This window comes from Mustela nigripes, chromosome 7 (assembly GCF_022355385.1).
Source record: "Mustela nigripes isolate SB6536 chromosome 7, MUSNIG.SB6536, whole genome shotgun sequence".
Lineage (NCBI taxonomy): Eukaryota > Metazoa > Chordata > Mammalia > Carnivora > Mustelidae > Mustela > Mustela nigripes.
In genome coordinates this window covers 135715163-135725958 of record NC_081563.1, presented here as the reverse complement: position 1 = coordinate 135725958, position 10796 = coordinate 135715163, and the positions used below count along the sequence as shown (strand labels likewise).

The following is a 10796-nucleotide window of genomic DNA, read 5'->3' as shown; positions in this document are numbered from 1 at the left end:
GACAGGTCTGACTTTGCAGAGCCTGAGGCAAGGCTTAGGTCCCAACAATTTTGTAACCGTGATCCCACCAGCAGAGGGGAGTGAATAGGGACACTGAGGCAGACGGAAAGAGAGGAAAGAAAGCCATGGGTAGTCCCCCAGCTGGGTCTGCTGAGGGCATCCTGGCTCAGGCCGTCTGGGGCCCTCCGGCACATGTGGGCGCACTCAGAGCCCACTGTGTAGGAACGAAGTGGGCGGCACTGACCACCAGCTCCTCTCCGCTGGGTGAGGGTGATCTCCCTGGACCCTGGCGTCAGGGCTGCATCTGCTCACCTTGAATTGGGAGCCTGGCTGTGGGCGGCCTTGATAGCGGAGCTCTGCCTCCAGTCACAAAGCCCCCGCTGGTCCATGGCGCTCCAGCCCGGGGCCTCAGACCCCAGTCCGGGAGAGCTGTGGGGAGAAGTCACACCCGAGCTTAGAATCTGCTGTCCATGAACTCAGCCTCTACCCTGTGTCTGCCTGACCACACCCTAACTCAGAAACTTCTAACCAGGTTTCTTGAATCTTCCAACCAAGAAAATGTGATGCAAAAGAGAAAGCACCGCAGTCTGGCCTCCAGGACTGAGGGACCCTGGAGCTCATGGCCCTGGGAACTTGCTGAATTTCTTTAACTACGAAGCTCAGTCTGGGCTGACCTTGAGTCCTAGCAGGTGAAGAGCCCGCAGCTTCAGAAACGGACCCATTATGGGCAAACAAAGGAAACTGTGCTCAGATGGCCCTGGTCAAGCTCACAACTTTCTGTTCAGAAATTCCAGAGGTTCTCACAGTCTGCCTGTGCTCCCCTCTCAGGAGGAATAGGATGGAGCCGCACTTCCTGGGTCGGGGGACCCTGGTCCCCAGGAATGCTGGTGGCGTGCCATCTTGCTGGTGGACCAGGAAGCCAGTTCCCCACACCCCCTTGGGTCAGGGCCTCCAGCATCCTCGAGCCCGCAGGGAGGTAGGAGGATGCGGCCTCTCGGGCTGCGAAGGCTGACTGTTTTTCCTCTTGGAAATACCATCAAAGCCGGGCCCCACCGCCCCCTCCTTCCGCCGCCCCCAAGGTTATTCATGAAAGAATTAAAAATGAGCCCAATGCAAAAGCAATCTGAGTAATAAATGTGTTGAGACAACTAGACAGCCTGTTGGAAAGAAGATAGAATTAATCCATTCTTCATCCCGAACAGAAGAGTAACCCTGTGTGGATCAGAGACCACACGGGAAACAGTGACTCCGTCCAAGCATTTGAAGGGGTTCCCTCTAACGTGGGTGATTTCTTTAAGCTGGGTGAAGGGGGAGACATTCTGATAAAAAATCAGGACTGATAGTTTGATACAAATTTAATGACATTTTTATTAATTTAATAAAAAATTCTCACATGGCAGAAAGCACTAGATGCGAATTTAAAGGACAAAGGGTAGAACTGTGAGAAATTCTCTGCAATACATATCAGAGACAAAGCATTAACACTGTTTAAAATACAAAGAACAGGGGTGCCCGGCTGGCTCAGTCGGTTGGGCGTCAGCCTTCGGCTCAGGTCATGATCCCAGGGTCCTGGGCTCGAGGCCTGTGTCGGGCTCCCTGCTCAGCGGAGAGCCTGCTTCTCCATCTCCCTCTGCCTGCCGCTCCCCCTGCTTGTGCTCTCTCTTTCTGTCAAATAAATACATAAAATCTTTAAAACATAAATAAATAAAAAAAATACATAAAACATTAAAAAAAAAAAAAGGCAAGAAAAACAGACCAAAAATACTAAAGGAAAATGACCAAAAGACCTAAACACATGATTCACAAAAAGAGATATAAAATGGCCCTTTTGTATATGAAACAGGCCAAGTAAGGAAACAGCAGTGTCAGCCCCACGGAGACGGAGGCACCATTTCTCACCCCGGGAGTGGCCAAGGTCCGGCGCTCGGCCGCAGGCTCGCTGGCCCCGCAGGTGGCAGTGCAGAGAGGATCAGTGCTAACGGAGGAACACGAGGGGAAATCACACAAAATTGAAAACACGCACCTGCCTCCAAACCCGCCACCTGGCTTCCGGGACTTTATGCTGAAGAGCCGCCTCCCGTCGTCCGCGACCCACACGAGGGCGTTCACACTCGGTTGCCTGCCATCGCGGGATATCCCGAGCCCCAGGGCACCCACATGCGGGAGCGGAGCCAAAGGAACCAAGGCCCCTTCACCCCGGGGCGCAGGACGCAGCTGTGGAGAAGGGCGGGCGGGACTTCGGGGTGATTTGCGGGAGGCGTTTCCCTCTCTAAGCCTCAGAGGGCCGGGGAGGGCAGGCACTGCGCATCCTGCCTCCTGTGGAAGGAAGGTGAACTAAGAAAACAGGCAGAGGACAGGTAACCAGAACACGACGCACTTGATCGCGGGAGCCTGGAGTGGGGGAGGGGGACCCAGGATACACGGTCTTCGCTGGGTGTGCCTCTCAGTCCAGTTGTGACTTTTGGGAATGCGGTGATGTCCAAAACCTAAAACCATGTCCCCAAACACAAAATAAACCCGTTAAGAATGGGGGAGAGAGGGGGGGGATGGAAGAGCGAAAAGGAACGAACAGGTGAGCTCGAGCGCGTTGCAAACGAGCACCCTAGCCACCCCGAAGGAGGAAAGGAGAAAGGACAAGGAAGCAAGAGCTCATCCTACGGACCCGCACCCGCCGTCCTGGGCAGCACCGGGCCCCAGGGCGCGAGGCTGAATGATTCGCACGCAGCTCCCGAGCGGGTGTAGCACCCGTGTTCAACTTCTTGACATAGTCCCCCCGCGCTGGGACTGGACGGGGCAGTACTCCTTTTCTTGGGGAACGCACACCCCAGGCTGGCTCAGAAACATGCACTCACATGATTGTGGGGCGGGATTCGGGGGAGAGACCGAGAGTAACGAGAAAGCGCGGGGATCAAATGCTCACGTCGGTCAGTCCGAGTAAATGGTAAATGGACGCCCTTGGTATGATTTTGATTTATTTCCAACTTTGTTGTGAACTTTGAAGTTATTTCCAAATAGAGTTCTTTAACCAGGAGCCCTGTGTCTGTTCCAAACAATATTGCCCTTGAGATGCCCTGAGTTTTACCGGCGTTCCACCCCTGGGGCCCGGCCTGTGGACCCCGACTCTCCCTCAGTGGAGAAAGATGCCCCCGGGGCCCCTTGTTGGCCCATGTCAGGGCTGAGGAACACGGAAGGGTCCTCCAAAATCGGAGGGAAGCAGGGGTTCCAGAACCCCGTGAGCCCCTGGGGACGGATCTGTCACCGGCACCTGAGCTGTGCTCAGCACTTTCTCTTCTCTGGTCCCTGGACCTGAAGGACAAGCCAAATGGGGACCACTCGCGGGCCATCCACATCCCTGTTCCCAAAGCTGACCTTTCTCCCTGACTTCTCTTTCTGGAATCCGGTCGTACCCCAGCCCCCAAACACCCTGCAACAGCCGACCACACACAGGCCTTCTGCTGGCCCCCCCTTCTCTCAGTGTGGTCCTGGGGCTGGTAGCATCACTGCCCCGCTTCACTGCTTGGACGTGCAGAATCCTGGTCCCGGGTCTGTCCCACACCTGCTGAACCCAAGTCTGCATTTTAACAAAACCTCCTGGGGGTTGTGTGGGTACAGGCACACCTGAGAAACCCTGTCTTAACCCAATTAACTTAAAAAAAAAGTCACATCCAGAAAATGAGGGCTAGGGTAGCAGTTCCTTTAAGCGTGTAAATCCCAGGGGCTGTAATTTCCCGGGGCTGTAGGCTCTGTGGCCAGGCGGAGGACCAGGGCCCTGGGTCTCCCTGGCAGGTGGCCGGGCTGCAGGCCCCAGCACCCACCATCTCACACCTGTAGGACAGTATGGATTGCTGTGGGACATCTGGAAGGACCCCCCACCCCAGTGCCTGTGTGACCTGGAGTCGGGGAGGATTTACCCCACTCAGGCTGGAAAGAAATCCTGCTTTCCCTAACTGAAGCCAAGGACATGAAGATCCTAGTTTACCACCAACAAAACAACCATCTGGAATTCACTAAAAGCATCTGGAACCAAAGGGGGCCTCAGGTGATTTGAGTTGTTAGTCTCAGTTCAATGTCCTTTGTGACCAAGAGAGATTTGTGTGGTATAGATGGGAGCTGGGTCTAGCCGGGCTGAGCAGCTAGCCCACAGCTCATCCCCGTTCTGCTGCTTGCTAATCATACCACCGTGGGCAAGTTACGTGAGTGACCGGGGCCTCAGGGTCACTCCCCTTTGTACAACAGGGATGATCATGCCAGCTCCCCCATTTGTGGGGACTGAGGAAGTCAGAATGTGCAGAGCACTTAGCCCAGAACAGTGCCCAGTGCTTGCTGCTGGGTGGATGGTTCTGTGCCCCGCTGTGGGGGCATCGGGGAGGGGGGCGGCACTGTGCTGGTGTTGGCGCAGCAGGCCAAGGTCTCCATCAGGCCTCCTGATGACCTTCAGCTGTGCTGCCCACTCGTAAAGCAGGAGTCACGGTGGCGGTGCCGGTATGTCCCCTGGGATTCTCCCCCCATGCCCAGCACTCTCTCTGTTCCCACTTTGTAGCTGAGAAAACACCTGAACAAAGGAGCTTAGAGATCTCCAGAGATCAGACACTCCCCAGCCCCCGCTCCCGCCCGATTGTCAGGAAGCAGGTGACTTCCACTGGGTTTGGGGAGATGAAGGTTGAGAGGAGCATCAGGGAAGGCTCGAGAAAGCCCAGGGAGCTGCCTGGTCTGCAGATCCGTCTCACAGAAGCCCTCAGTGAGCACAAGCATGGGCTCCAGATGCCTTTTCCAATGAAGTTCTTAAAAGTGGGAGGATGTGGGGCACCTGGGTGGCTCAGTGGGTTAGAGCCTCTGCCTCTGGCTTAGGTCATGATCCTGGGATCAAGCCCCACATTGGGCTCTCTGCTCTGAGGGGAGCCTGCTTTCTCCTCTCTCTTTGCCTGCCTCTCTGCCAACTTGTGAACTCTGTCTGTCAAATAAATAAATAAAATATTTTTTAAAAATTTAAAAAGAAGTGGGGGGATGCCAGGGAGCTCCACCTTCAGGAAGAAAGATGGCTCAGGTGACCTTTCAAAGGGGGCGTCCAGAGCCACGCACTGCACAGGGCAGAGGAACCCCAGGACCGCAGTCCCTTCCCCAAGGCACTGATTTTGTGACCGCCATTCTGTTTCCTGGTGAAAATGAGAGTCAGACCCTTGACATGGAAGCCACCCCTGGGCCTGTCTCTAAGGTCAGCTGGAAGGACAGGGCAGCAGGATCTGATGGGCCGAGCAAGCGTGGGGGAGGTGCTTGCCAAAGATCTACGTCAAACTTATTTGCTTGACCTTGGGGACAAGCCTCTTAATGAAGCAGCTTTCCTGGGTCCCCAGAGCAAGACAGTCACCTTGCACTCTCCCAGACCAAGGAGGCGACCTGGAGGTGAGTGGGGACCTGGGGACCTGCGGCCGCCTTTCCACCAGATTCCATTTTCTGACCATGCTCAGCGTGGCCTTGGAAAAAAATAAAAGGAAAGGAAACGAGAACGAAGGACATGGAATGAATTACCCACAGCATAGCAGACACTTCAGATGAAGCCCACGACCTCGCAGAGTCTTGCATGAAATCTTACAAGTAATATAAACACAACGGCAGCCCAGCTCACCCCCAGAAATATTCGATAATAAAACACAGCTGGCGGCGCTGGCCTTTCCCAAGCGAAGTTTGTCATTCTCACCGCTAGAAATGCTGACCGAGACAAAACCTGTAAAATGAAAGCCAGTTTTCTCCCCCTCGCCCCCAAAGAGGGAGATTTTTTCTGAACTGCACAGTAAATATTCATAGAAAATTGGAATGATCCATAAAAATAATCGAGAACAGAACCTCTTCTTGAAGCCCCCGTGTTGACCAAGTAGTCGTGAGAGACCTTGGTTCAGCCTGGCTAGGATCATCGCTTTGATCTCAAGTCTGTGTCTTGACTGTTAAGATAATGCTCCCTCCAGTCCCCCTCCGTGGCTCGCCCGAGGGTAATGAAGCCAGAGCCTTCCTAGCTGACCTGGCAACGGTGGTTGGCCGGTCGTCCCGGGATTTTATAAGAGTAACATCTTGCGACTGTTAATGTGCAGAGAAAGAAGCAGATGTGGAAGATGAGAAACACCTGGAAGCAAGGCTCTATCTTCTTGCCTCAAAGCTGCCCACTCCCCAGGGTCCCAAAATGGCAGCAGGAATTTTGGCAACAAAATGAAGTTGGGGGAGGGGGCTGCAGGGAGGGAAGGAAGTGGAAAGGACCCCCAGGGCCACAGCATTCTGTGTTCTCAGGGGTTTTTTCTCATGGGGGAGACACATACAATTCAAGGACACACAGTCAGCGCAAGGCGTGGGCCGTTGCGGGAGGCAGAGCAGTGGGAACAGCAGCGGTGAGCGAGGCAGACAGGGAGCGGGGAAGAGAGTAAATGAAGCAAGGCGGGGCTTTCCGGGGAGCAGGGAAAACTGAGAGTTTTGAGCCCAGAAGACAGATTTTATTCAAATCTCTGCCCCTGAGATCCCAAAAGTAAATTTAAAGAAATTGCCTTCATTTAAGGAAAAAAAAAAAAAAAAAGCACATGAAGCAAAGGAATTCAGAGAAGCACAGGGCAGGGAAGTCAGAAACATTGACTGAGAGCATGGAAAGAAGGAGTCTCAGAGGAGGTGACATTCAGGCTGGGTTCTTGAGGGATGTGTAGGAGTTTTTCATGGAGACTGACCTCCAGGCACAGAGCCTCAAAGGCAAGGGAGAGCCCAGCCAGTGGCCTGAGAGCATCAAGGACATTCAAATGTAAGGTGTCACACCTCCCTGACTTCTTTGAGTCTTGTCTTCCTGACACAGCATCCCTGACACAGGGAACCCTGCTCTAAGCCCCTCATGGTATCTTCTTCCTCCTCTCTCTTGTGCTCATCCTATTCCCCCATCTCAGTGGCTGGCCTGGAAGGGGGTTTTGATGAGGGAGCAGATACGGGACCCTGGGAGTGAGCACAGGAAGGAAATCATCTTTCTGCTACTTGCTGGTGTCCTAGTCCCATCCTGTGCCCTTTATCCAAGGCTGTTTTGGGGTTAGCCACCTGTCCTTGCTGGCCAGAGGAATCCAAGGGTTAACAGCCATGGAAGACCAGAGAGGCGGCCTCAGACGGTTGATGGGGACTCGTGGGAGGTACCAGAGTGGATTGCAGATGTTCTGCCCTCAGGATGCTGCAGCTACATCTGCCTCCCAGGGCTTGTGGTCCACCAGGGCCAGAAGATCCTCCTTGGAGAAGGAGTCACCGTGACATTCTCCAAGAAAAGAATTCAATAGATCAGTGTCCTGACCATCTTCCCACTTAGCTACGCCACGAAAATGCCCTCTCCTTCCCTGAGAAAGGAACATTTCCACCCAGACAGTAACTGGGGCGATGGCAGACCACCACCTTTTGTAGAAAACAGTCTTGTGTCAAACTGCGATAAACTGGAAGCTCGTAGCTCAATAACTACCTGCAATTCACAAGGAAACAAGCGTTCTGTGTTTGCAATTTATAAACTCCCCTTGCTAAAATGATGCTCAGAGCTTCCCGCAGGGCTGGACGTGTTCTAGATCTTGATCAGGTCGTGGCCATGCAGGTGAACACGTTTGTCGAAAGTTGGGGAACTACATGTTTCATGTAGTTTCATGTAAATTCTTCTGGACTAGGACAAGAGTGTCGGAGGAGAAGTGATGTTCAGTACCGCGCCCTCTTGGTCAAATACAGAATTTGTATTTGCGGTGTCACCGCATTTGCTTGGAGCACCTGTAGCCTTTGGTGACTTTGGTGCCTCTTCCTGCCTGTGGTTTGCTGGCCATGGACTGATTCAATTATGCCAGGTGCTCAGAGAAAATGGAAACAGAGGTGGCCCTGCCTTTGGATGCTGTCACAGGCATGAAACAGAATGACAGGACTGTGAAGGGGGACACATTGTGACTTCAAAACGGTAATTTTACTTGCAGCGAGGAGGGACTGTGATCACTTTTTTTTTTTTTTTTTAATTCCATAGTTATTCCTGCTTCGCTTTCACTCAGGGGCGAGCGATGCGATAATCCTGGGAAGTGTTCAGACAGCAATCGCCCTGTGCTGCTGGCTCGGTCACAACACACACAGTGAGGCCGTCATCGAGGGCGCAGGGTCTCCTCTGCGGCAGACGGGCGGGCAGTGGCTGAGCAGCGCCCTGTGGGGACACGCTGCCCGCATCTCAGCGCGGCCGCCCCCTGCCTGACTTCTCTACCTCTCCCCTGTCTGTGGCATCTCCTTTGTGAGAAAAGCCCCGTGGCCGAAGAGCTCTCGGGGTAGGAGATATGACCACCTTTTCCTTTGGTTGGTGTCGCGAGCACCAGCAAGACCCACGAGAGGACAAGTGCCCAGCTCTGGCACTGCAGATCCTGTTCTGCCCTCCAAGGGCACCTAGAGTGGCTACCTTCCGGCCACATTTCGAAAGGGTTAATCAAGCCTGACAGGCCTCCCTCCCCGCCTCCCTGCCCCCGCTCCGTTTCTGCATAGGCTCGGGGAGGGCGGGAGGGGGTCCACGGATGAGACTGTTTCAGTTCAATCAATAAAATATCATTTAAGGAAATGGAGTTAAGTGCGTTATCTTTCCTTTACATGGTTAGGGCTCACCCAGAGCCTGCCAGAGACACAGGTTCCCGAAGGTGACAGGTGTCTGTCATCAAGCTGCTGCCTTGGAGAATAAATTCATTTCCCTGAAACACAGAGTCCCAGGCAGGGGGTGGGGGTGGGACAGCTTTCCAAGTGCATTTTTGAAGAAGGGACTCCCGAGTCCAGGATGAAAGCTCCTCTTTCCCTCGCACATCTGGAGCTGGTGGGCCACCAACGCCGTCTCTGCCTCACGGTCCTTCCTGAGTCACCTGCAGCAGCCACCAGGGTCCACATAGACCTATCCCATTTGGGACCCCCCCCCCACCGCCATGTCTTGAGACATATGTGGAGTTGTGACATAGGAAGTCCCACGACCTCTGACTCGGTTTGCATTCTCAGGCAATTATTGTGTACCTGCTGTGTGCCAAGCAATCAAAGTGCCCCACTCACCTTGTGCCCGGCTCACTTGGTCTTTACAACCCCCCAAGGAGCTGTGCCTATGATTCTCGCGTGACAGAAGAGGAAACTGAGGCACAGGACTTAAGTCACCTGAAGTCACGACGGCCATCAGTGGAGGAGGCAAGGTTCTGACTCCAGCCCTCTGTCCTCAGCATGGAGACCTGTGGGTCCTGGGTGCCACCGACAGGGACCAGAGGCTGAGCCCAGATCTCAGGAAGGCCTGGATTCCAGCAGAGAAAGGCCTGTCCGCACGTCAGCCTCCGAAGCCTGGCGGCAGGTGCCCTATCTCCAGCCGGGGCCTGGACTGGAGAAGATGGCCCATGGTGGACGCGCCCCTCGAGGCCCGGGGCTGCCACGCCGAGGAAGGCCCGCCTCGAGGCCCAGCCCTCGCGCAGGGAGTCTGTTCTTCCATAAAAGGAAGCTGGATCTGCAGAAGGAGCCACATTTGGCTGGGGAAGTTCATCCAATCAAAAGTTGTGCCCGAGTTGTTATAATTCAAACTCAGATGTCGATTTCAACCCCTATCTCACGACTATTTTGAGCCCAGGAAAGCCCACAAGCGTGTCTATTCTGAGACAGCGACACAAAAAGATCCAGTTAGAAAAATGTTCAGAGAAACTTGGGAATTATAATTACTCCTACACCCGAGAGCATTCAACTGCTCTCATTTTATAAAGTGGCTTTGCAGAAACTGCATCTCAATGTTCTGCCCCAAAGGCAGTTGGGAACTGGGGGGAGGGGGAGATGAGAGTTGTAATTGACAGAAGGCTTCCCCCACCCAGAGGCTGAGAGTGCAGACGGCCCGGGCACCCGGACGCGAGCCCCGGGCACCCGGACGCGAGCAGGTGTCCTGGGAAGATGCGCAGGGAGGACCGTGCAGCTCCGAAGAGAGGAGCCCATGGCCGCAGGGGACGAGGAGGGGACTAGGGCAGGGCCTGTGGCTCAGTGGGAGGAAACAGCTGCCTTGTTTATAAAGGATGACGTTGGCCTCCATGGAGTGGCTGTTTGATGCCATGGTCGGGACTGTACCGAGCTGTGGACGTGTCTGAAGTCACGGCATTATCGGAACAGCCCCTCCTCACATGTTCTATTAGCATCTCCCTTCCGCAGCTGACGACGTGAAGGCAGAGGGTGTAAGACGTCCCCCAAGTCCCCCAGCTGAGCGCCGCGGCCAGGATTCGAACACAGGGCCTGGCTTCTGTCTTCCATTGCCTGTAATTCTCAGACTGACTGTAGCAGGTGGAATGACGCCCCCCCCCCCCCCCCGTCCCCGACGGCATGTCCTTGTCCTAGCCCCGGGAATCGTCCATGCGGTCCTCTACGGAAAAGAGACATGTGTGAGGACGTCAGTCAGTTTAGGCTCTTGAGATGAGATCATCCTGGATTACAATCTGAGTGAGTCCGAAATCCAACAAGTGTCCTTATAAGGGACACAGGGAAGGGGAGAGACACAGGGAAAGAGAGAATCCATAGAAAGTTGTGGGGAGACTGGAGTGAGCAGCCCCTCCAGGGGTCTGGGGAGCCAGGGGCCACCAGCAGCTGCAAGATGCCAGGTGCCTTCTCCCCTACAGCCTGGGAAGGAGGGGTGTGGTCCTGCTTTACCCGGGGCCTTCTGGCCTTCAGAGCTGTAAACAAATACATTTCTGCGGTTTAGCCCCCCCCCCCCCCCCCCAGTTTGGGGTCACTTGTTAGGATAGTCCAAGGAAATGAATCCGTGAGCCCAACAAGGTCACTACCCCCCT

The 10796-nt window shown here is 54.4% G+C and overlaps 1 long non-coding RNA gene across 1 annotated transcript; it reads right to left on the bottom strand.

Annotated features, from left to right (window-relative positions):
* Nucleotides 1-1376: 1376 nt before the first annotated feature.
* LOC132022824 (uncharacterized) lies at nucleotides 1377-9079 on the bottom strand. The gene is made up of 3 exons (XR_009405746.1): nucleotides 9046-9079; nucleotides 2024-2316; nucleotides 1377-1665 (listed from the first exon to the last, which is right to left on the bottom strand). It is a non-coding gene; the product is annotated as an uncharacterized LOC132022824 (long non-coding RNA).
* Nucleotides 9080-10796: the final 1717 nt, after the last annotated feature.